A 26,287-nucleotide genomic window follows, 5' to 3' on the forward strand; every position below is an offset into this window, starting at 1 on the left:
GTTAGTCTGTAACTTTATGACTGTGCGCACATCTGCAGGAGCCTTTTTTGGTTAACACAACTTTGTTTTTGTTTGTTTTGGTTTTCCATGGAGATAAGGGTAACCTTAGATGATTTATAGAACATAACAGACAGCAGGACTGAGGAAGTAGCCAGCTGGCTGAATGAGGATGCACGGAATGCGGTGTGCTGTGGAAACGGAGACTGGGCATTTACAGCTGTAAGTACACACGTAAGATAAGCACCTTCAAGGAAGAGCATGCTGTTTGTTTTATGTGTTTGATTTTTGCCTCTTCCATAACCTAATGCTGTTAGATATGCTAGCAGTGCTTTGAGCAGGCAGCTCAGGGGTATAACAATTGGGTGGACAGAGCTTACTGACCAGAGAGACATGTTCACTTCTTGTTTGGGTCCCCCTGCTGACTGACAGTCTGGAAATGGGACAAGTGTTTAAACTTCTACATTTGAATGATGACATCCGCTAGGCAACAGAAACAAAATTTCAGTTCACTATGTTGTGTTTTAGATATATCTGAAATGGCAAATAAAATACCTGTTAAACAATACAGGTAAGGCTACTGAGGCAATGTAAAGTCCAACCTGCAGTTCAAGTCTCCTTTATGATCTCGTTTGCATTTTAACAGCTAACATTAACAGCTACTTTTGTTTTTTTTTACTAACTTTTTCTTATGTTTAAAAGTTGTTTTTTTTCTGAAAGCAAATTCCAGAATTATACATGCAGGCTTAACCAATCAATGTCCACTTAAATCTTTTTAACATTGTCTAAAGCAGTCACTGGAATGACTGCAACATATATGGCTGTCCTCACACTAGACAAGTATTGTAAAAACCGTATTGCTCTTACCATCAGCAAGGCCTGATGATAAGGTTTGCCTTATCAGGCCACCCTCAGTTGGCAGCTATGTGTGGAACCTTTAAAGCAAAGCACTTATTTAACAAAGTAGGAGAATAACTTTGTCTGTATGCAGCGGCTGCACACGATTAACTGGAACCGCAAAGGAAATGATATGACATGTCAACAAGTCATGAAAAAACAAAGAAGAAGCAAGCAGGCGCCTCCCTATGCAAAGATCCTCAGCAGAGTGAGATGCATGTTAACTGAAGACTTTGTTGTCATTTTTCTGAGCCAGATTGTCCGATAGAAATGAAGAAATGTTGGAAAGTGTTGTCAAAAAACTATTTTAACTCTTTGTGGGAGCAGTGAAGACTGTCAAGAAACTCTGAGCGGGTGCATAAATATTTCTCAATGAAAGGATTGTTTCTTTACTTTTATATTAAAGGTGTGACCGTTATTATAAAAAGTACTTTGAGATGAAAATCCCAAATTAATCACAATGAACTCTGCCTTTTGTCCTATTGAAATGTTGAAATTAACTATATGATGAGACACTTGTATGTTAAGAATGTATTTGCTTTGTAAAGCATGCATTTCCTAAAACCTACATGTGGAAAAAAAAAGCTGAATGTAGGAATTAATAAAAATGAATTAAAAACAAACATTATGAGACCTTAGGTTTAGGTAGCTTAAAAGAAAGAGGGCTGTTGTGCATTATACAGTGCCCTGCAAAAGTATTTACCCCCATTGGCTTGGTAGCTATTTTGTTGCATTCCAACCTGTAATTTAAATGTTTTTTTTTTATTTCATTTCATGTAATATATATGCACAAAAAAAAAAAAAATATATATATATATATATATATATATATATATACACACACACACAGGGGTTGGACAATGAAATTGAAACACGTGGTTTTAGACCACATAATTTTTATGGTGTTGGGCCTCCTTTTGCGGCCAATACAGCATCAATTCGTCTTGGGAATGACATATACAAGTCCTGCATAGTGGTCAGAGGGATTTTAAGCCATTCTTCTTGCAGGATAGTAGCCAGGTCACTACATGATACTGGTGGAGGAAAACGTTTCCTGACTTGCTCCTCCAAAACACCCCAAAGTGGCTCAGTAATATTTAGATCTGGTGACTGTGCAGGCCATGGGAGATGTTCAACTTCACTTTCATGTTCATCAAACCAATCTTTCACCAGTCTTGCTGTGTGTATTGGTGCATTGTCATCCTGATACACGGCACCGCCTTCAGGATACAATGTTTGAACCATTGGATGCACATGGTCCTCAAGAATGGTTCGGTAGTCCTTGGCAGTGACGCGCCCATCTAGCACAAGTATTGGGCCAAGGGAATGCCATGATATGGCAGCCCAAACCATCACTGATCCACCCCCATGCTTCACTGTGGGCATGCAACAGTCTGGGTGGTACGCTTCTTTGGGGCTTCTCCTCACTGTAACTCTCCCGCATGTGGGGAAAACAGTAAAGGTGGACTCATCGGAGAACAATACATGTTTCACATTGTCCACAACCCAAGATTTGCGCTCCTTGCACCATTGAAACCGACGTTTGGCATTGGCATGAGTGACCAAAGGTTTGGCTATAGCAGCCCGGCCGTGTATATTGACCCTGTGGAGCTCCCGACGGACAGTTCTGGTGGAAACAGGAGAGTTGAGGTGCACATTTAATTCTGCCGTGATTTGGGCAGCCGCGGTTTTATGTTTTTTGGATACAATCCGGGTTAGCACATCCCTTTCAGACAGCTTCCTCTTGCGTCCAAAGTTAATCCTCTTGGATGTGGTTCGTCCTTCTTGGTGGTATGCTGACATTACCCTGGATACCGTGGCTCTTGATACATCACAAAGACTTGCTGTCTTGGTCACAGATGTGCCAGCAAGACGTGCACCAACAATTTGTCCTCTTTTGAACTCTGGTATGTCACCCATAATGTGTGCATTTCAATATTTTGAGCAAAACTGTGCTCTTACCCTGCTAATTGAACCTTCACACTCTGCTCTTACTGGTGCAATGTGCAATCAATGAAGACTGGCTACCAGGCTGGTCCAAATTAGCCATGAAACCTCCCACACTAAAATGACAGATGTTTCAGTTTCATTGTCCAACCCGTGTGTGTGTGTGTGTGTGTGTGTGTGTGTGTGTGTGTGTGTGTGTGTGTGTGTGTGTGTCCTCTTTGCTATGAAGCCCATGAAGAGTTCCAGTGCAACCACTTACCTTCAAAAGGCACATAATTAGATTGTTCACAGGTGGACTTTTTTACTACGTGTCACATGATCTATCAGTAAAAACACACCTTTTCTGAAACGCCCCAGAGGCTGCAGCAACAATAAGCAAGAGGCATCACATCATGAAGACCAAGGAGATCTCCAAACAAGTCGGGGACAAAGTTGTTGAGAAGTACAAGACAGGGGTGGAGTTATAAAAAATATCCAAATCTGGGCTTTATGGAAGAGTGACCAAAAAAAAACCAATTACTTAGTGTAAAAAAAAAAAAAAAACTTTTTGAGTTTGACCATCCCCACAGTGAGTTATGGTGGTGGCAGCATCATGCTGTTAGGGATGATTTTCAGCAGCAGGGACTGGGAAACTGGTTTGAGTTGAGTAAAAGTTGGATATTCCTGAGCAAAACCTGTCAGTCTTCCTGTGATTTGGGACTGGGATGGAGGTTCACCTTCCAGCAGGACATTGACCCGAAGCATACTGCTTAACCACCACTGGAGTTGTTTAAGGGGAGACATTTACTGTAACTGTCTCTTGGTGTATGTACATTTTCATGTAAAAGTGTTTGGCTTGTCCCTGAATTTTCTTTTTTTAAGGTGATGATAGCAAATAAACAAAATCAACAAGTGCTTATTATACCTTATTGGCAAAACATAGAACACTTTCGAATCACAAACAATTCTAAGCACAGATTGCCTTTTCTTTTGCTTATAGGTTGTAAGGTAATTATCACAAGTTGTTTTAGACATTTGACCATATTTGGAAATCAGATTTGAATGTTTGAACATGACATTTGAGAACTGCTGGCCCAAAGGGTTGTATTGGGGAACAACCAGAAGGAAGAAACAAATAAGAGAATTTAGTTACTACCATAGATAATTAGCCTTTTCAAATTATACAACCACCTACTAATAATATAAAGATGAATATTAATATAGTATTGTAGTTAGCTGTTCCTGCCATGTTCTGTAATCTTTAACTCATAACAGTCCTCCCAAACTGGGGTAGTAGTTTTTTAATGGATGAAAAGCCAGTGAAAGAAAGCAAAAGAAACACTGCAACACCTAACAGGTCCCTAAAGGAACATTGCATGCTTCTTGGGCTCCACAGAGGTCGGAGGTCAGGGTCAGCAGCGGAGCAGCTCGTGGAGATTTGGTGTGGGGATCAAAGACCTGTCTGCAGGCAGGAAGCTGCTGACACAGCTGTTTAGCTCCAACCGAAGGACATCTTCTGTAAACACACAAAGAAAAACATGACCGACTTACACAAAATAATAATTCTGTGTTAGCACTTACTCGGCTGGTGTGGCTCCAACTGTATTATTAAAAAAAATGTGTAGTAGGACATTGCTAGGGGAGGAAAACAACTCTCAGCTGTCATAGTTATCCATTTTTATATTCTGAGAAACAAATAGAAACAAGTATATATGTAAAACACCACTGGGCAATTATAGCGCTATTTTGTAAGTGCAGCATGTGCAGCTCTAAGCATAACCAGATTTCATCCAACTTTAACGACATTCAGTTTGTCCTCAGGTGGCGACGCAAAAATCTGAACTGACTGCTGTAATATATGCACAGCAGCAGAGAGCACACCGCTACAGGATCCTTTAAAATTTTAAAATGTGTTTTACTGGATATGATCACGCTGTATCTTCTCCAATAACAGTCATGTGGCAAAAGGCTTAATCTCTTGGTGGGCCTTGTTATTTTCTCTCACCCCCTCCACATATCTCTACAAACGTGGCTCAGCTCTTAAATCAAAATAGGATGAGGAGGATCTGGAAGAGCGGTGGGGGTAACAGGAAACACGGCTCTTAAACTGTGTCTCCTTGCTTTTGAGGCAGGGAGGCAATTTTATTTTCTTGCTTTTCTTGCAATGTGTTAAATCAGATATCGCAGCCTTTCGGTACAGTTTGTCATCCCAGGGTGCCATCCCACCCTGTGTCCATTCCAAAAGTGTGTGGCTGAATGAAGGAAGAGACAGGAATCACTACAACACAGAAATCTCCCGCTCTGTCACAGTTTAGCTTCAATTCAGGTTCCTGCAGCTCATTAGTGAAACTGGATCAGAATGCTCTTTTATCACTCCCCTATTGTTCTTTGGTGTATAACAGAAGTGTGCTTCCACAGCAGGCGAAGAGTTCTGGCATTAGCTGACCGTTTATTTTCATTGTGTTGTGTAGTGTCTTTGGTTTGGCAGGCCAGCCTGTTAAGTGAGTTCCACAGGCTCAGCTCTTGCTTACTGATATAATGAGGCTGTAATGGGGACCAAAGTTTGGGAGACTCTGCAAGAACTCTGGCAGAGCTGTAAATCTGCTATTTGCTGCTTATACTATGTGACCGCTCAGATCAATAATATTCCTGTAGACTGATAATTATCTGTTTCTTTGAAACATGATACTTTTTCCAGCTAAAATCCAGTAAAGTGCAACAAAGTCCCATTGTATAAAAACTGTGAATACAGGTGTAACAAGATCTCATGTCAGGAGTTCTCACACAGCGCCCCCTGTCATCCAGGGGCGATGGGTGGCTTAGTCAGTATAGCAGGTGCAGTATGTGCTGAGGCTATAAGTTCTCAATCTGGATAGTCAATAGTACCAAAAAACCTAAGATAAAATAAAATACTTAAATATAGTAACAATCATCCAATTTAAAAATAATTTATCAATTTCAGATGTTTGGGTTTTTTGTGCCATCATTAAATTCAGTTTAATAACTGTACATTTCCTGTGATCCTATGACTTCACCTCATAAAATAGATGTAGGCTTTGTGTTGCCAGAGCTCTTCATAAAAGTTTCATCACCTTTATTTCATTTGTGTGGCAGCATTTAGAAAACAGAAATTGTGACAGACGAGAAACAAATGTAATCGCTGAGAATTCCATGTATCCATTCATTGACAATGTCCGCTAATCCGTGCAGGGACAGGAGAGGGCTGGTCCTTATCTCCAGTGTTTATTGGGTGAAAGACCCTGGACAAGTTGTCAGTCCATTATGAGGCAACACAAAAACACAGGGGACAAACAGAGAGACCAAAAAACCTAACACACTTTTTCATCTGAAGGAGGAAGTTGAATACCAGGAGAGAACCCATGCATACAAACTCCATGCAGACCAGGATTTGAACCAATATCTTTCCTGCTGCAAGGGATCAATGCTAACATCTGCCCCCGCCATCCAGCTAACTGAGAATACCATAACCGTCCTTTCATTCTTTTAAGGAATCTCATGCATTTCAAGAGCTTTGGTTTAAAATGTAAACTATTTAGACTGGTCAAATCAGAACTGGATTCTTCTACACCGAACAGCGAGGGAGATGAAACATTTTTTTCTATTTGTGAAAAAGAAAATAGAAGCATTTTTTATCATTTTACTATAGAAATAGAAAAGCGAAATAAACATAACATATGAATTTGCCAAATCTATTCAGGAATATTCACTGACTACCATATTATTTTAAACTGTTTTGTTACTTGTTAAATCTTTTTGTGGCAACAACAAAAACAGAAAATCTTGTCTTAATCCTATGAGTCCAATATTGTGTATTGTCTCGTCTCATGAGCTGAATGTATCGTTCAGCGATAGCAATGAGACTGACATCTAAACAGAATACTTCTGTGACAGCTGCGATTGACAGACTTTTTCCCCTCACATGCAGAAAATCTCAGTCTGTATTTGATTGGACCCGATAAGTCGACATGCTGCAATGTCAGCAGAGTTCTTGGCACATCTCGGGGAAGCATGATGAAATATGACAATCCCATTTTATCTCTGACTTTAGGTCAAACTGTGTTGAACACAGAGAGCTGACAACACCTGGCTGAAAAGTTGCCCGCCAAAAGACTGTTATTACATTGACATGTCGTATAAAGTCCTGAAACGAGTCAGTATTCAGCCCACGGCGTGGGCTCTAAACAGAACCATGTGCACAAGTGTGTGTGCACAAACTACCAGAAAGATCAGTGAAGGACACCATGTCGCCTTGAGTCTCCATGTCATTTCTAAAGATAATTTTAATGCAGGGATCACATCATCCAGACATCAGCTTAATTAATTTGCAGAGCAGGTGTCTTAGAATTGGACTGTTAACACGGTCTTTCAAAGTGTGTTGTGAAAAGTACTATGTGACGTGTTGTTTTCTAGTATGAGGCAAATTTGACAGCTCAAAGTAATGTGGCTTCTAAGCTGCTGCGAGAAAAGTAAGAAAAATGTTCAACTCTGCTCTGTGTGTTATGCATTGATGGCCTTTATTACTTTCTGTATTTATTTGAAATTACCCATCCCTTTTTTATTAATCCATACTACCAAAACTACAACCTCAGTGTCATTCAGAACCTTCAAAGACAAATATCCGCATTCATTGTACAGTATGTCATTTTTTTCCAAGCTAATTTAGTTTTCTTTTCTCAAGGGCGGCAAAACTAGCTGCCTCTTCAAACTCTTGGAGTATGTAATTTGGTGTAAAACAGTAGCACTTTAGGCGTTCTCCACCAGTGAAATTAAATGGGACCCTGCGGGGTTGTGTTGTAGGGTATTAAGTAATGTTTATTGATGTTTATTCTCTGAGGGGACCCGTGTGGGAAAAAAAAAGAAAACAAAATCACTCTTCAGCTTTGATTAATTTCCCGTTCTCCATGTAAAGGATGAAGCTGGGGCAAAATTGCTGTTTTGCCATGACTAAGAGAGACTACATGTTGAGCATCTCTCAGTCCTTAAAAAAACGCCTTGCTATTTTATTGAAAAAATATGACAGTGAAGTTTCTTTTTTTTTTTTTTTATTGAAACATGATCTCGCAAAGCTGCCTGCAGAATTTATCACCTATGACTGTTAACATGTCTCGTTTTTCTTTTTAGATGCGAGTCAGTGGCCTTATTCTGACCACATTAAGCAAAGCTGCCAACTTGTTCACTCCGTGAACTCCCGTGAACTTTTTCCACATTTTGTCACTTTACAATAACAAACTTCAGAGCATGTTATTGAAATGTAATCATCACAAAATAATGTATGATGGTGAAGACGGAAAAAAAATGGCGGCATGCATTTTTATTCAGCCCCAAAATGATGTGCAGCCAGATAGTACAGAGTGAGTAATTTCATCTCAGTGCAAACAAAAAGTTGTGGGAAAATTTAAAGCAGGGTTAGGTTATAAAACAGTCTTCAAAGCTCTGAGCATCTCACAAAACAGTATTTAATTTACCATCCAAAAATGCAAAATATGTGGCTAAACTGCAAACCTAGTAAGACATGGCCATCCACCCAAGCCGAAAGGCCAGTCAGCTCTCTTTGAGCTGCAGAGATCCACAACTCAGCTCAAATGGGAGAACCTGTCAACAGGACAACTATTAGTTGTCCACCAAATCTTGTCTCAAAGGAAGAGTGACAAGAGGAAACAAATTGTTTAAATAAAGCCATAAGAAGTGTTTGCAGCATGCATAAGTTGAACTTTTTAGTGCACATGGAAAATACTTTCGATCCCCACTCTATGGCATGACAGTGGCAGTATTATGCAGGGTGGATGCTTTTTTTTTTCAAGGAACCTGCTTAGAGTTGATGGGAAAGTGTCTGGAGCCAAATATAGTGTAATACTGGAAGAAAAACCTTTAATGGACTGCAAAAGAGGAGAGTCAAAATTTTAGCAGGACAACAACCCTAAACAAATACCCAGAGCCACAATGGAGAGATCTATATTGAAGCCTATTCTTCAAAGGCCCGGTCAAAGTCCAGATCTAAATTCTAATGAGAATCTGTGACAAGACTTAAAAATCATTGTTCAGAGACACTTTCTATATAATCTATAAGCTTTGAACATTTAGCAAAAAAGAGTGGATGCGGAAATGTTGTTATTGACTTGTAGCAGTAATTGCATTGAAAAGTGTTTCCACAAAGTATGAATTCAGGACTGAAAAACGCACTGTTTAGATCCTTATTTGTAAGCAAAGTTAAATCAATTTATCCTCTACTTCACAATTATGCACTGCTTGCATAAAATCCCAATATGATACTGTTTTGAAATGTTTGTGGCTTTAACCTGAAAAAAATGTGAAAAAGTTCAAGCAGTATAAATACTTTTGCAATTCAGAGCAACTGTGTTTGAGATTTAACTTTCGAAGTTGGATGGATTTTGGCAGGATAATCTAAAATTCTGTACTGCAAGCTATTAATTAGACCCATGGGCGAAATAAAACTCTACTTAGATCCAGTGTTGTGCTGCAGAATAAGAAAAAACAATGTTTTTCTCTTTATTCACTGTCTACAGGTTCACAGGAATATATCTAAAATGGAGCTTCTGTTTGTTTCCTCTTTGAATCACCTTTTTCCTAAGTGTTCCTGTGTGTTTCTGCTTGGCTGGTTGTAGGACTGACACCTCTCCCCAGATCCAAGCATGTTCAGTCGCCATCTTGCTTGCCCCCTGTGCCAGCCTGTCATCGTGCCTAACCCATCACTCTCTCGCAGCACAAGTCCCCACCCGTCACACTCACGCACAGACACACACACACAAACGTAACTTCTTCCCTTCACTCAACAATGAAATAAAATGAAACACTAAAAGACAACAGTGATAGCGTTGCTATGACAACATAAGGTTCAAGCCATACCGTTTTTTAACCCTCATTTTCCCCTTTACTCATTACCGCAAATATATTCAAGCAAACCTCTGGTTTTGAATATAATAAAGTGGGAATGCACACACATATGAGTTGAGGGCCACTTGCAAGACAAATGCTTGCTGCCTTTTTTATACCTACCACTCCATCCTCCTCATGTGTTGTTTGCTGTTAAAGGCCTTATTTGATGTAAGCTATAAGCGGTGAGAGGCGATGCTTTACAGTGAATTTAGAGGAGCTAAGAGCTGCTGTTAGGGACCGTGCGATGCAGAATCAAAGCCTGGAAGCTGTTCTGAAATCACTGTGAAGCATCGCGTTGAGTGGCTTATTGCGTTTGTAAAATGACATTATTCCAATGGTATTCTTTAGTGGTACAGTCCATGACAGAATTGACCTGATTCGTTTGTATGACTTTATTGGATTCTTATGAAAAAGACAAACTAAGCATCTGTTCTGCAAGATATGACTGCAGTTTGATCACATATTTGTTGCCTTTGAACTTATCTCTTTATAGTGTCATCTTTAACGTTTCTGTACTTATTGCCGAAGAAAAAAAGTGGCACTCAGCAAGACAATGTGTGCTCAGATTTGCATTAACAATAACTCTTATAACTTAGAATTTCCTGAGCACCTAGGATGTTGTGGTTTTAGCTTTTCCCAGACCTACACTATGAACTCTGGCAGCACCTATTCACTCTTAGCTGGATGAGTTGCAGATGAGACTATCATCTGGATTATCATCAATATTACATCAATATTACAGCAACATCCTAACCAACAGTAGCCCTGAAAACAGCTGAACACAGTTACTGCAATAATTAACCACTGAACTAGTTAACACGTGGCAAAAATTACTAAAAGGATCACTGAACCCTAATGCAATTAAACTGCTGCTTTCCAAACATCTTGAAGTGGTAGCTGCACTGCAGTGCAAATGCTAGCTAGTATATAAACAAAACAAGCACAGATTCAGTTTTCAAATTCATACCCGAGTGTCCCTGTTTTACCTTTCTACTTCCATTTCATCCTCGAAAACAATCCACTATACGCATGTATTTGAGTCATGGCGTAAAAGTTTATAAGGATTTTCATGAATTATAGCAATAACTATATTTCATTTAAATTCAATTTTATTATATATTGTTTTTCTGAAAATTTTTTTTTTTTCATTTAGTTTAGTTTTTATTGTGACTATTTGTCTAACCAGAATTATTCTAAATAACCTTCTGCTAAGTTATATTATTATTATTTTGCTGAGCATAAAAAAATGACTTAAATTGTCAGGTAAGAAGTATAATTGATGCATTGTTGTCACGAAGGATCCTGAAGCAGCACCATTTTGCCACAACTACAAAGGACTAAATGGTGTTTTGACCGTAGATTTAAAAATTTCATAATACTTAATGACATTTTTGTTTGCATCCGTGGCTATAAAATAATGCAATCATCTTTAATACCCTTCTGCAACCACACCACCTCCCATGGAAATCAGAAAATTAATTTAACTTTAGCCGTACTAATGTTGATTAGGTACAACATACACACCACATATCACATTTTTTAAAACAAACTTTGAAAATATGGCATCTAGTGTACATCTTTATGCCTTTAGGTGATTTTGCATTATTTCTTTACTTGCCATCTTATTGGTTTTAGAATATCTTGCCATAGCACTGCAACTGGAAATTAACATCTTGCCTGTCATTGATATGTTTATTAAAGAAAATTAACAGAAATGTGTGCTGTACATATTAATGAAGAAAAAAAAAGAAATGTTCACAACTTCCATGTTCTGTTATGAGTTGGCAACACACAGGAATCAGAAAACCCGATTATTAAAAAGGCAGCTGTGGTCACGGAGAGGCCAGATCTGCTAATGACCCCCTGTCATATTCATTAGGCAGCCTCGGCGGTGTCTACATGGCTTCAGGATCTATCAGGCAGTTTACAGCCTGTCACCAACATCTGACAGCTACTTACACCTGCGCTGCTGCTCACAGGTGCTTATACCACCAGTTGTGTTACCTCTGATTATCTTCTTTTGGCATTAGAAATGGATAAATGTTAAAACAAAAGACTAGATTAATACAGTGTCTTGCAAAAGTAACCACAAAGCAGATGTTTGTTATTGCAATTTTTGTTGGGTAGACCTAACTAAAATAGTGCATAACTGATGTATATTTTAGTTAAATGTTAAAAGGATAGTATTTGAAGTGGAAGGGAAATGATTAATAGTTTTCAAAACTGCTTTCAAACAAAAATGTGAAGTGTGGCATGCATTTGGCTTCAGCTCCCCAAAACCCAACTCTAAACATTTACTCAGCAGTTAAACCTACCAAGACATGGCTGGCCAAGGACAGCATTAAATTATGTCCCAAAATATTAGTCTAATTTTAAAGGTTAGCCTCTGCCTTGGTCTTGGTTATAAGCTTAGAAGGTCTGTTCTTGGTGTTTTGGTGTTGCTCTTGACCTTGGAGGGTGCGGTCTTGGGCTTAATCTTTGCATTGGGGCGGTGCGGTCTTGGGCTTGGCCCTGGTCTCAGAAGGACCGGCCTTGACTCCGTGTCTGCTCAAGATGTACTCCTTTCGAGACTTTCTCCACACATAGCGTGTTGTCTATCGAAAACAGCATCTGAATAACTGTGGTACAATGTGAGGCAGCACTATACCCACACCAAGTCCAACTTCACCCCATCACATTTAAAGAGAATCTCAGTTTTATACTCATTTGATACAGGAAGAGTGCATTGCTGCTTGATGGGTTGTTTCTTGTACAGTTGCATCAGTCCTTCCACTTTCTGGTTGAAGTCAATAAGGGCCATGTTGCCTCACTCTGCCTCCTTTCCCCTGACTCTGGGCACATTGCATTGTTGGACATCCTGTTAGTTTATCTTCCTCCACAGCTTGTCTGCCAGTTTTCTGAACATCAGCTTTGCCTATGTTATGTTCTCTTCTTTCTCCCTTTGCCCTAAAAGAATGATGGATCTGTAAAAGGCCTGGCTGTCACGATCCTTCAATAGCAGCTGGCTAATTGCTGACCCTAACAGGCCCAATTAGCACTTACAAGCCCCGCGCAGAGGCCCATGGGAGCTGTCTACACAGACACAGGGTACGGGACGAGGCCACGACGACTACACCATCTTAAGCACAAAGAGTGGCCTCTCTGTAGCCACGTTGCTGCTCTTCTATCTATCTGCTTCTCTTGGCTTTATTATCCCTGCTGCCTCCCTCTCCATCTCTTTCTATCTTTCACCCGTCCTTTAGTCTCTGTCTGCCTGGTCGGAGTCTTTGCTGAGGCCCCAAGAGCCCTCCTCAGAGAGATCCCTTGAAGTGTGGGGAATCAGAGGCAGACGAGCACTCTGGGAAAAGCCGGCTGAGCGAGAAAAGGGGGCTCCCGTGCTGAAGCTGGTATCACAACAGCACCAAGCGTGTAATCAGCAGTCTTTTAAAGTGGCTTCTCAAAGAGCAAGAAGGGGCTAATGTGCACAACTTAAACTGATATTTTCGATAAAGCCCCACATTTAGAAACTGGCAAACACATCAAGCCGGCTGTTCCCTTTTGAGTGTGAAATGTGATAAAGACATACATATCCCCACTGATAAAGAAAATGCGGGGAGGAGCTGAAGTGGCTGGCACACAAAGGAGCTCTGTCAAGCCATCGGGAGTTTGCTGATTTTACAAGCCATAATTCTCCCACTTCGAAATAAAGAAAAAAAAACAGAGTGGAAGATGATTAACGTGAGCCGGACCGCTCATCCCTCATCTATTCTGTTATCTCCATTATTTGGAAGGCATTAAAAGAGGCCAGGGATGGCAGTTCTGGGAGAGGGGCTCAGGAGGTGGGGGAAGTTCTGTGTGCTGGGATACTAATTACAGTGTCCACTAATAGCGCCTCAAGTAAACCAGGCCAATGCATCTTGCTTGATGAGAACATGCATCAACCAGCTTAATTGAGAGTAAAATGAGGCAGGCGTGCCACAGGACCTATTAATCAACATTGATGAATGAAAGTGTAATTAGATGTGGAAATACAAAAAAGGAGGAAAAAGGAAAAGTAATCGGTTAACTAAAAGTTATGACTACAGTTGGTGACTAACAAATTGCAATATTGTGCCTATTAGCCTTTATCAGTCAGGAAAAAAAACTTCTGTCAAAGTTTTTTTTTTTTTTGCACGAAAAAGTGTATTAGGTATTTGTTGAGGCATTGTTTAGATTATGTTGATATTACACTTCCTACAGATTAGTTGTGAGTAATCCTGCACCTGCAATACTGGGTACACCTGCTGCAGAGCACACACTTCAGCCTGATTAGTTCATTCAAAGCACCACTATCAACTACAACAATGGTTCTCAAGCTGTGGTACAAGTACCAATGGTTCATTAAGTATACCCTTGCTTTTTAAAAATAAAATGTTTGTTTCTTTTAGAAACATTAATTTAAATGAAGTGCAAAATGAGTTTTTTTTATGTACTTAAAAGTTTAAGCTTTCATTCCAGCTCATTAATTTCTCTCTTAAAAGCAAAATATAATGGATTTGCTATCCTTGATGTAGTTTACATTAAACCTGGGTTTAGAGTAAAATCCATCCATCCATCCATCCATCCATCCATCCATCCATCCATCCATCCATCCATCCATCCATCCATCCATCCATCCATCCATCCATCCATCCCCCCCCCCCCCCCCCTTCTCCAGCCTACCATCAGCTGTGACAACCCTTCCAAGATACTTGAACTCTCCTGTATAAAACAAAGACTAATTCAAAAAAGAGGGAAACTATTTATAAAAGGACAATGTACAACTCAAACATAATGTTCCAAATAGCTTTTAGCTATTTCACATTTGCAGTCCCTTGGAAGATGCCAACAGAATAACATCATCTGCAAAAAGCAATGGTGAAACCCTGAGGATCCCAACCCAGACATCCCCCTCTACACAACTACAGCTTGAGATCCTATCTTGGCTAATAGGCTTACAAGTCAAAAAGATGATTTAAGGGCATTGATCTTTTCTTTAAAATTCTCTAAAATTCAGGTTTGTTCATATGTTTATCAAGCTATGCTGTCTCCTTTAAGTACATAAAAAGCAAGAGAAGAAAAGTGGCAAATTATGACTTTTTTATTTCCCTCTGAAGACAGAAGTTGAATTTGAGATGAACAACAGCAATCCAACTTAACTATTTTCTTTTTGCCAAATGTTGTACTCAGTACCTAGGCTAATTATTATAAGCAATACAAACTAATGGTCATGTATGTCTCGTGTTTCATGAATTCAAACTAAAGGTTTATAAATTGGGGTTGTACCGATGTTTTCGTGTGAAAGGGATTAATGACACACAAACTGAAGTGCAAAAAATATATTTGTCACTGTAGCTGTCACTGTGTTCACTCAAGATTCTAAAAGCTAGAATCTGAAAGTGAAAGTAATGGCATGGCTTACTTTTCTAATAATATGACTAATATTTATCTGACCACATGGGGGCTCATGTAGACTACTGCAATTTCATTCCCAGACAGTCAGCTAACCATCACATATGAAACAAAAAGACAAAAATGAGTCTGAGATGACACAGTAAATGTGAGGTATCCTGTCTGGACACAGCAGAACCCTGGGATCCACACAACTGATCCAAGTGCACATGTATCATTCAGAATGGGAGTTAATCTAAATCAGCACACATACTACAAAGACTTAGGGCCATGAGACAGCACCATGGTGTATAAGTGAATTGGTACTGGTTTTAAACGTTTGAAAGCTTGATGAATTCATCTCTGCTTCCCTTTATGCCACTGTTCACCCCACTTTCAAATCACCGCTGCAACTACCCTGGTCTGAATAAAGCAGGTGTGCCACCTAGATCTGCCTAAATGTCCGAACCAATAAAATCCGTTCACAACCAGGCGAGCGCCCATCATAATTTTTTTAAATTAACGTGATGGTGTCAACACTTTCCAGGGTTACTAGATGTTAGGAGTCTTGGGAATCAGGCGTATGATGTAGCATGACATATTCTGCCTTAATCTGTGCTTATTGTTCATCATATTTATCTTGCGCTGCAGTGTTTTCACTCCCTGACATTGACATTCATTGCCGGTCCTGCGCAGCCCCATGAGCTATGTGAATAAACACAGCAAACACAACACCCTTGAAACGCCATAATCCCTTTTGTTTTGGTGGAAGCTCTCCTCGCTGTGTATGCAAGCAGGAAAGCCTCTTCATCTTCACACACGTGCACATACATACACACACACACACATACATAAAGCCGTACAAACAGATCACGTGCACGCACGCGAACACACACTTTCCTCTTTCTCCTCACTTTCTCTTTCAAAAGCTGTTATCTATTTATAGACTTTGATATGTAAACCTATGAAATCTTACCTTAGGCGAGACAATAAGGCCTGTTCTTCAATCCGCTGGAATCAAAAGACAGAAATGGGGAACAAAAAAACGTTGAGAAAAGCAAAACACAAAGGAGACACAATGTAAGTGCAGAGAGGCAAAAAGCCTGGTTGAAATATGGGGTTGATAATTACAGCCAGAGACAAGGCAGATTAAGCTGAGGCATTTGCCAAATGTTTCATGAAGGGGAAGACAGACATTGGGAGCAATATGTTTTATTTTTCAACCAAACACTCATTGCCTCCCATCTCTTTGCATTACTAGAGTAGGAGAGGCTGGCGATCTGTCATGGGGCAGTGTGTTCAATGCACGAGACGAACCATAATAAAGTGGACAGCGGGGGGAAATAAATGCGGCAGATTTACCAAATCTGGAGAAGGGAAAGTCTAACGTGGCATAGCAGCGTGGGGCATTAGAGGTCAGCTCCATTTTCTGCTGCACACACTGACATCATCTGAAGCGGCCTAACCCCCCCCCTTCCCCCCCCCTCCCCCTGCCAGAATGACATATCTCCCTGCATAAGCCGTGTGGACACGACGGGCGGCCGAACGCGAAATCCAAATCAACACATTGTTTTGTAATGTCAGAAGCAGCCAGGGAATGACCATCACCCTCTGGCTTGGGGATATTTGTTGTCAAAACGGTAGCCCCGCAAACTGTTTGAAATAATCTAATCCGGTGGATCTTGACTCGTTAGGGTCATTATGCAGGCTTGACCTCGTTCTGTAGGGATGCATCTCAGCACGGAGAAAGGCAAGGCACAGGCAGACAGGGACTGTCTGTGGAAACACGTGAAACTTCCTCAGTCAATAAGCCTGACGCGTGTTGGCTTCAGAGACGGGTGGCTGCCTGGTGGAAGTAGCACGACACCCGTTGACTTCAAAGCCCTTTATGCCCTAGGCACCAAACAAGACAACACAGATTAAGTACGTTTTAGCAAGGGAAAAATGGGGATAACAACATTATGGGGTTGAAGTGCTCTGAACTATTGTTCTGTCTAAGAAAAGGCCTTGAGTTAAAGCACAGAATATTCCTTGCAGACATTTATATAAACAGGCCTGGAAAAGTATTTCATGACTCTTGAACTTTTACATATTTTGTCAGGTTATAACAAATTTTTATGTTTTTTTAACAAATTTTGTGTGAACAACCAACACAAAGTATTGTATATTGGTGAAGTGAAAATAAATTACGCATAGTTTTTTAATTTCTAAAAAGTGTTCCAGGCATTAGTATGTAGTCCCACCGAGTCAATACTCAGGAAAACCTTTCCTGCAGTTACTTGTCTAAACTTCTTAGGTTATGTCTCTCATAATCTGCCTGTGTTGTGGTTTTGAGTTTTTGTTCTGTTTACTTTCTCTGCACTTCCATGTTCTTCACTTGCTTTATTTCAGTTCATTCAAATTTATCAGATTCATTCTGGTGTTTAGAGTTTACTGTTACTTCCCTGGATTCCTGTGTTTTATGTTTTAGTTTGTATTTCCTTGTAGATCTGGCTCATCAATGTTAATTAGTCACTCTCCCTCAGTTATCCTCAGTCTCTCCCAACAGTTGTGTTCATTGGCCCATTCTCCACTCTCCCTCAGTACATAAACTCCCTCTTTTTCACTATTCTCTGCTGGTTACTCCTGGTAACTACTCTGTTTGCTCCCTGGCTCCATGTCCATTGAGTCCACGATCCTGTTATCATCCGGCCCATGTCTCACACCTGCCTCTGTTCTTGTACCTGGTCATCCTGCAAGTCTGTTTATTATTAAACCTTTTTCATCTACTCCACTACACTCTGCATTTGGGTCCTGCCTCAACACACATTACAACAATGTCTCTACCATCTTGCACATCTAATGACTGAAAGTCTTGTGTATTAAGTTTTGTAAAACAGCTTGAGCGCAGTCAGAGTGTTGGAGAGCATATGTGAACATCACTTTTCAAGAACTGCAGCAGATACTGATTTAGGTCAGTACTTTGACTAACACATTAATACGCTTTGACCTATTATAACAGTAATAGATCTGACTATATGTTTAGGATTATTATCCAGCTGGAAGGTGAACCTCCACACCAGTCTCAAGTCCTTTGCAGCCTCTAATAGATTTACTTCTCCAAGTGATCTGTGTTTAATCACAAAATTGTTCATACCCCTAGGAGATTTGGATTTGAAATAACTTTTCTATTCCACTGACATTTTTTCTTACTGGAAGTAATATTTAGAATTTCTAGTAGCTCAGTCAGAGTCCTGACTTGATGGAGGGAGCTAAATATTAGAGTGACTGCCAGGCCTTCCAGTCTTAAAGACCTGCAGCTCATCACCTAAGTTAAATGCGCAGACATTGCCTACATCGGAAGGCAACTTGAGGTTAAGTACCTTGCCCCAGAGGTGCATCGACATGTGGCAGGAGGAAGCTGGAATCAAACTTTCAGAGTACAAGCCGACTATTCTTCCCACAGAGCCGCATTTACTTGTCTTATTTGTGCTTCATTTTCTATCAAAAACAGACTGCTTGGTTAAATGAAAAAAATCTTAAATCTAATACCAGTAGTATGAGTAACTTTGGGCTTAGCTGTTGCTCCATGCATCTCATCACCAACTCTGACACTCAGGGATAATTGAGGCCCTCTTGGCTGCTTCTATAATTAATGCTCTCCTTGCCCGGCCAGCCAGTTTAGGTGGAGGGCAATGTCTTTGAAGGTTAGCAGTTGTGCCATAGTTTTTCCATCATCAGATGATAGATTAAACAGCGCTCCATGAGTTGCTTAAAGCTCAGGATGTAGCTTTATAACCTAACTGCTTTAAACATCTCTACAATTTTCTCCCTGAGCTGTCTGCTGTGTTCCTTGGTCATGGTGATGCTATTTCTTCACTGATGTTCTCTAACAAACCTCTGAGGCTTTCACAGAACAGCTACATTTATACTGACAATAAATTAATCTATTTTCTAACAAGGTGTCTTCTGGAGGCAATTGGTAGCAATCGATTTTTATTTAGAGGTATCTGAGTAAAAGGGGCCTGGATACAAATGCACACCACACCTTTCAGATTTTATCAAAAATAATTGAAAATATTCACGTCACCTAAAATAATAAAAAAAATAATTTAAAGTTTAAAATGCTTTTGGAAAGCGTATTTGGAAGCCCTAGGTCTTCAAATGCTAAGTTGAAATTCCAACTTTAATTTGAAAGTGCAGACATCATTTTAATAGATCAAACATATTCAGTAAGCCAGTAATGATAATATACGGCAAAATAAGTACTTTAATATAAACCAACCCTTAGGACCGTAGGTACATCACGGTTATTATTATGTAATAATATCCACACATTATGATGTTTTATAATGCCTATGAGGAAACATAAACACACATTGTTTATAAATGTTTAATTTTACATTGCTGATTACCTCTGTTTAAATAATTAATCAGGAGAAAGCATTAAGCTGTACACATAACAAAAAAAACCTTTAGTTAAGGCCTTTCTGCTGGTCTGTCTGCTAATGAACAGTTGATTTCACCATCATCTCTATCACCTAACGTTGCCAAAGGAGGAGGCAATCCTCTCTGCTGTCTCCTTGTGTCTCAGAAATAATAAATAAGCGTTCTTTTAATGGCGGACTTTATGTTGCTTGTGCAGCAGAGCTGTCGCTTGGCCAGTAACGCTAAAGATGCAATCACGGCGGTCGGCGGGTGGAAGATGGACGAGTGAGCGGGAAAGGTGGACAGGTGAGATAAGGAGGTTTTGTGAGAGGCAGTCGAGCCTGGATTTGTGTGGCTGTCCGCAGCCGGACACTTAATAGCTGATGGCAAGCTGTGATTGTGATGAACATTTTAAATCTCTGGTCCAGTTTACCTTGACCTTTTTCCTTCTTCGCCTTCTGCTGTATCACATTTCTGGTGCATCATCTGTTCAGGGGTTAATGTCTTTGTTTTGCTGTCCGTGCCAGGGTTCAGTGTCTGTTTATACAGAAATCAAAAGTGTGACGTGATTTATAAATAGTCTGTCAGGTTTTTTTTTACAGCCATTCTTGCTTTAAGCTGGTATCTAAGGGTCATTCCTCCTAGGTTACCTTACAAACAACCGTATGCGGTTAGCAAACTTCTTTGGTAGTGCTCAGTGTGAACAAACCTTTTTAATATGTGTCAGTTTAAAACCTTCCATATGCCTGAAACATACATTTAACACAGTGTGCAAAAACCATTAATTATAAGTCAGTATGCGCAAAAAAATAATAATTTTACTTGAGATAACTCCTCACATACAGCAATAGGCATCAGATTTGGATCTATAATTTTTATTTAAGCTGTATAAGAACATCAGAGAAAACCTTATTTTCTCCAAAGGAGGCTAAACACTTGTTCTGTCAAAGTCTCTTAGGATTTCTGTGTCTGATGTTCTGATCATTGGACATGTACAGTAAATCTTCTTCTCCTTTTGATTTGTTATTACACTTGAATATTTCAGATCAGACTTTGATTAGGTCCCTTCCAAACCTTTATTTTTTCAACCATTTTAGTTTGGTGGTATGCTTCCCCAAACATTATTCTGCTCCATAACACTAGTGCCTCTGAGCTTGGCCAGATAACCTCCTTCAGGACGTTCTGGTATAATTAATACAAATCATCCAGGTCTTCAAGCAGACCCATACCATCACCTTCCCCCACCATCTTCTGTTTCTGAAATGCTGTGTTCGTTGTATCCCATATAATTTGTAATGGGATACAAACCTTAAAATATTTTCCGCTGTTGTCTCATCAGTCCTCAGAATATTCTCCCAGAAGTCTTGGTGATCATTAAGACGGTTTTGTTTTTGTTTTGTCTGTTTTTTTCATTTGTGGGACGGGCCTTCGTGTTCATTTTGGCCTTCTTGATGGTTTTGGCTTTGGAACTGATAGTATGTCTGTCCAGTCTTTTTCTTACTGGTGAATAATGAACACTGACCTTTACTGAAGCAATTGAGGCTTGCAGTGTCGTTCTGGGTTGTCTTTTTTGTGTTAAAGCTCACTCCAGAAGAGTGAGAGATGGCAACCCTAGCCAAACACATTTTCTAAGCAAACATGTCATATGATCCCTTAATTCATGTGAAAATGAATATTTGCTCAAGTTAAATAGTTTTTTCCAAAGGAAAGTTTTATTAAATGGGCGTCTTCAGATAAAGATTTATTTACCACAGTCTCGAGAGGGTCTGTTGTAAAAGAAGACAGTGCTAGGTATTGCTAGGTTAAGCTGTACTAGAGGTAACTGTCATCAATACTGAAAAGTCTTACAAAAACACACCCTGTACACCTAAGAGGAAAAATAAATTATCCCAATATTCAACAAAGGCGATTGATCTATTTTTGAAGAGCAAAATCATTTATCTTAAAAATGAGGACAAAGCCAACCAGAAGGAACAAATATCTTACTCAGTGTTGAGATGTTTCATGCAATGTAAAGCAGCTACAAGTGGTGCAAATAAGTGCTTTAAAGTCATCTGTGATGCATAACTGGATCGCGCATTTCCCTCGCCCGGCACTCAATCTCTTGCTGTTTAGCCTCTCTGAGCGTGATCGAGGCTCTCTAGCCCAGTTCTCTGATGAAAGAGTCATCTTTAATTTTTTTTTTCCTTCCTATTGCTAGCTGGTTTGAGCAAAGTTTGATGGATGTGGGTGGACTTGTCACATGTGGGTGTGTTATCTCTTTGTTGTGTGAAACGGAGACAAAAGAAAAGGAGTGGATGAGAAGACTGTGATTTTTATCTCTGAAGTGCAAAAATGTTTCCAGGCGCAACATGGGGAGGGAGTGGGAGATAGATTAGAGCGGCTGAGGAGCAAAAATAGATTGATCAGATAGCATGATAAGAATAACTGAAGGCTTTGTTTGTTAATTCTCATTGGAGTTTTTTTTTCTTCTGTTGTGTTCAACATTTCCCTGATCCTCCCCTTTTGCTTTTCTTTAGCATTCTGTTATTTCACGAGAGGTAAATATGGAAACGTCTGTATTTACACCTTGTAGTAATTAGGCTCCTTGCCTCTGTAGATTAGAAAATAACCTAATTAGGAATATTTTTGTTTTGTTTGACTCAACACCTGTGCTGCAGCCTGCCTGTGTGTGTGTCTGTGTGTGTGAATGCGTGGCCGTTCGCTACCCTCCTGGGTGATGTCTACAAAAACCGCTCCTGGGCCACTGCGACTCACTGAGGGGAATCAGACGTGGCCTCCCAGGATGGCATGCAGGACCAGGCAGGGAACACACCCAGTTTTACCAACACTTAATCCCCTTCAGAAGGGTCAGGTCTGCAAAGCCTCATCCCTGGTGAAGGAGAAAACACCTGTGATCCATTTTCTTCCAAGCACCAATGTTCTGAAAGAGCCCTAGGGGAGTCAGAAAACCGTGCCCAAGGGATGGAACCGCTGGTGTTTGTCAATGTACGAAATCAGCTAAATTTGTTGATGTTAAAGATAAGATGTATATTTTATTGCAGCAGCATAGAATCACAAAGAAAAATTAAGAAAGCATTAATTTGAGTATTTATTCAGTGGGATTTGAATAAAAAACCATGAGTGATAGAGCCTTTGGTACGTACACCTTGCAGTTTTTATTAAAAACATGCGACTATAGAATTGATTTTATTTACACTTTTAATTTTTAAGTTGACTGTTGCTTCTAGAAACTTGATATAAGTAATTTGTCACTTTCTGTTTCCATGGCCTCTGTCCAGAAGGCTGATTGCCTATTTATCTGGCTATCTCAAACACTGAGCAGGATGGTAAGGCTGACATTGCTGCTAACAAGATGGCGCCGCAGATGGTCGCCTCGGCGTGTTGGTGCAAATTGTTTTGTTTTGTTTTTTGCTTTAAAACGGTCTTCTGTGATGGTACCCGGAGCTCTCTCACCAGAGAAGAACTCATGAACATCAGGGCTACTACACCAGAGGAGTTATTTCCAACTTTTCTGCCTACTGCTCTGGAATTTTTGGATATTCTGGTCACGCGGTGAAAACGCCGGAAGAGAGGGAAACGGGCTGGGGTGCTGGTACGACTTCGCCAGCGTGGACTACGAACACCGTTACCTGGAATATTTCTCTCTAACGTGCGCTCACTTCCCAACAAAATTGACGAACTACAACCGCTGTTGGGGAAAAACAGGACTTTTATTCATCGGCAGTTTTGTGCTTCACGGAGACGTGGCTTTGTGGATTAATACCGGACTCTGCGCTGCAGCTGGCAGGATTCCAGCTCTACAGAGCGGACAGAGACACGGAACTCTCCGGCAAAGCAAAAGGTGGAGGAATCTGTTTTTACCTCAACAGTGGTTGGTGCAACGACATGACAGTGATTCAGCAGCACTGTTCTCCAGACCTGGAAGCCTTCATCATAAACTGTAAGCCTTTCTATTCCCCCCGTGAGTTCGCTTCGTTCATCCTGGTCGGTGTTTACATCCCGCCGCAAGCTAACGTGCAGGTCGCACAGCGCATGCTCGCCGACCAGATACTGAGTGTGGAGCGGACCAACCCGGACTCCTTAGTAATCGTCGTTGGTGACTTTAACAAAGGTAATCTGACCCACGAACTCCCCAAATATAGACAGTTTATAAAATGTCCGACCAGAGAGGACAACATTCTGAATCACTGTTACACCACCATCAGAGACGCTTATCACGCCGTCCCACGTGCTGCACTGGGCCAATCCGACCACATCATGGTCCACCTGATTCCTGCATACAGGCAGAAACTAAAGCTCTGCAAACCTGTTGTGAGGACGACAAGGAAGTGGAGCAGTGAGGCTGTGGAGAATCTCCAGGCGTGTTTAGGCTGTACAGACTGGGATGTACGTCTCTGACTCCCATCAGTACCGGTTCCCCCCAAGGTTGTGTTCTCTCTCCTCTGCTCTTCTCCCTGTACACCAACAGCTGCACCTCCAGTCACCAGTCTGTCAAGCTTCTGAAGTTTGCGGACGACACCACCCTGATCGGACTCATCTCTGATGGTGACGAGTCCGCGTACAGATGGGAGGTGGACCATCTGTTGGACTGGTGCAGCCAGAACAACCTTGAGCTCAACACTCTAAAGACAGTGGAGATGGTTGTGGACTTCAGGCAGAACCCAGCCCCACCTTCCCCCATCACCCTCTGTGACTCCACAATTGACACTGTGGAATCTTTCCGCTTCATGGGAACCATCATCTCCCAGGATCTCAAGTGGGAGCCAAACATCAGCTCCCTCATCAAGAAAGCCCAGCAGAGGATGTTCTTTCTGCGGCAGCTGAAGAAATTCAACCTGCCAAAGACTATGATGGTGCACTTCTACACAGCCATCATTGAGTCCATCCTCACCTCCTCCATCACCATCTGGTACGCCGCTGCTACAGCCAAGGATAAGGGCAGGCTGCAGCGTGTCATTCGGTCTGCTGAGAAGGTGATTGGCTGCAGTCTACTGTCGCTCCAGGAACTGTACACCTCCAGGACCCTGAAGCGGGCAGGGAAGATTCTGGCTAATCCCTCCCACCCCGGTCACAGACTCTTTGAGACTCTCCCCTCTGGCAGGAGGCTGCGGTCCATCCGGACCAAAACCTCACGCCACAAGAACAGTTTTTTCCCATCTGCCACCAGCCTTGTTAACAACCACCCTGACAAACAAATTGTTGCTTTTTACCACAAGACGTTTTGTACAGACAACACTTTAATTGTACCTACCAGGAGGGATTTTATACTTGCATACCTGCTGAAACCCGATGATCTAAAGTAATTTTCTGTACTCTACTTGCAGTTTACTTTAGGGAATTGTGGTTATAGGACTCAGCAGTAGGTTGGAGTTTTTTCGGTTTGATCAGGGGTCATAATCTGTCATACTTTATAAGAATTATCAAGCATCAAAACCATGATCCAACAAAGAAAAAGATTTTTTGCAATTATGTGAAATTTTACAAGGGATTTTTTATGATGATTGTAAAGTGGACATAGATTGTAATGGGTTTGTTTACATGTATGAAATGGTAGCAGGAACTGATGAAATGATATAATTTGGCAATGATGCAGATCATGAAGGTAACTGGAACTGGATAATGTAGTCACATGAGACAAACACTGAACCTTTGAGCAACAAATGCTCCTTAGGTGTTTAGCATGAAACCTCATGCCCACTGTTAAGTGAAGGGAAGGACCTTTAGGCGTGTTTCTGTTTTATAATCCAACAGTGTATGATATCCAGGACCCTTTAAAATATTGGGACATTTAAACACCAATCTGATGGAATCTACCGAAAAACTTTAAATGGGTTGTCTTTCGGCCATATGTTTTGGATAATGAGCCTGATGTCAGGATCTGTGTTGTGGTTCTGTGTTTGTGTTTTCTCCTGTCTCTCTGGAACTGCATTTTTTCCTGAGGGTGGGGCTGAGCAGCTCAGCTGCACTTCATCTGAGCTCGTCAGCCCGAGCATAGGAGGAGCTGGTTTCGACGCCTGAGTGTCCTTTGTTGTACCTCTAGCCTCCATGTGCCAGTCTCTGTCCAGTCTCTGAGTTTTTGAATCTCCAGCTAATTCCTTGTTGCTTGTTTCTCCAAGGTTACCTCCAAGCTCCTGCCTAAACTCTCTCAAACACCTCCTGGACTCACTGATTTCCTCGCTCTGTGGTCCCTGCTGATCAGAACAAACAACTGGTTTCCTATTGGCTCAAACTTAAACAAATCCTGTCCACCCTCCAATGTTACATCATCTGCTGAAATTCATTGTACACAGAACTGCTTAAGACCCTGAGAGACCCTCCTCCTATTTCAGACTGCTCATCAGCACCAGTAAGCCTAACCTCTTTGAATTTTTCTCTACTTCCACTAAGTATTCACTCTGCTCATCTGATCTCCCTTCTCCTCACAGTGATTTACTTTCTGAACCCTGGAGCCATCTTTGACCTGATTGCTCGCTCTCCTGCCAGTTCAAATAAATTGTTCAACTTGTTTAAGTCTCCTGGTGATTTCCTGCACGTGGATCAGAAGTATACCTAATATTATGACACCGGATTAACAGAGAAGCATTTTGCCAGACACCAAATCAACATTTGTCCATAGTCTTCCTAGTCACCAGAGCTAAATCGTACAGAAAATATAAATTATTCTGATATTGTTAAAAATAATTTCTTAAAACAGGATTATTTCTGTCAAAGTTGAATTTTTCAGTGTGAGATTATGCCACTGCAATGGAAACTA

At 40.8% G+C, this 26,287-nt stretch overlaps 1 long non-coding RNA gene across 2 annotated transcripts; it reads left to right on the plus strand.

Annotated features, from left to right (window-relative positions):
* The first annotated feature begins 136 nt into the window (after positions 1-136).
* Positions 137-26,038, plus strand: LOC124866188. Of its 2 annotated transcripts, XR_007037743.1 has the most exons (4): positions 137-219; positions 9,465-9,610; positions 25,650-25,879; positions 25,959-26,038. It is a non-coding gene; the product is annotated as an uncharacterized LOC124866188 (long non-coding RNA). The 2 variants fall into 2 exon arrangements; XR_007037742.1 differs by lacking the exons at positions 137-219; positions 9,465-9,610 and having other exon boundaries at positions 24,845-25,879.
* Positions 26,039-26,287: the final 249 nt, after the last annotated feature.

This window comes from Girardinichthys multiradiatus, chromosome 3 (genome assembly GCF_021462225.1).
Source record: "Girardinichthys multiradiatus isolate DD_20200921_A chromosome 3, DD_fGirMul_XY1, whole genome shotgun sequence".
In the NCBI taxonomy this organism is placed as follows: Eukaryota; Metazoa; Chordata; class Actinopteri; order Cyprinodontiformes; family Goodeidae; genus Girardinichthys; species Girardinichthys multiradiatus.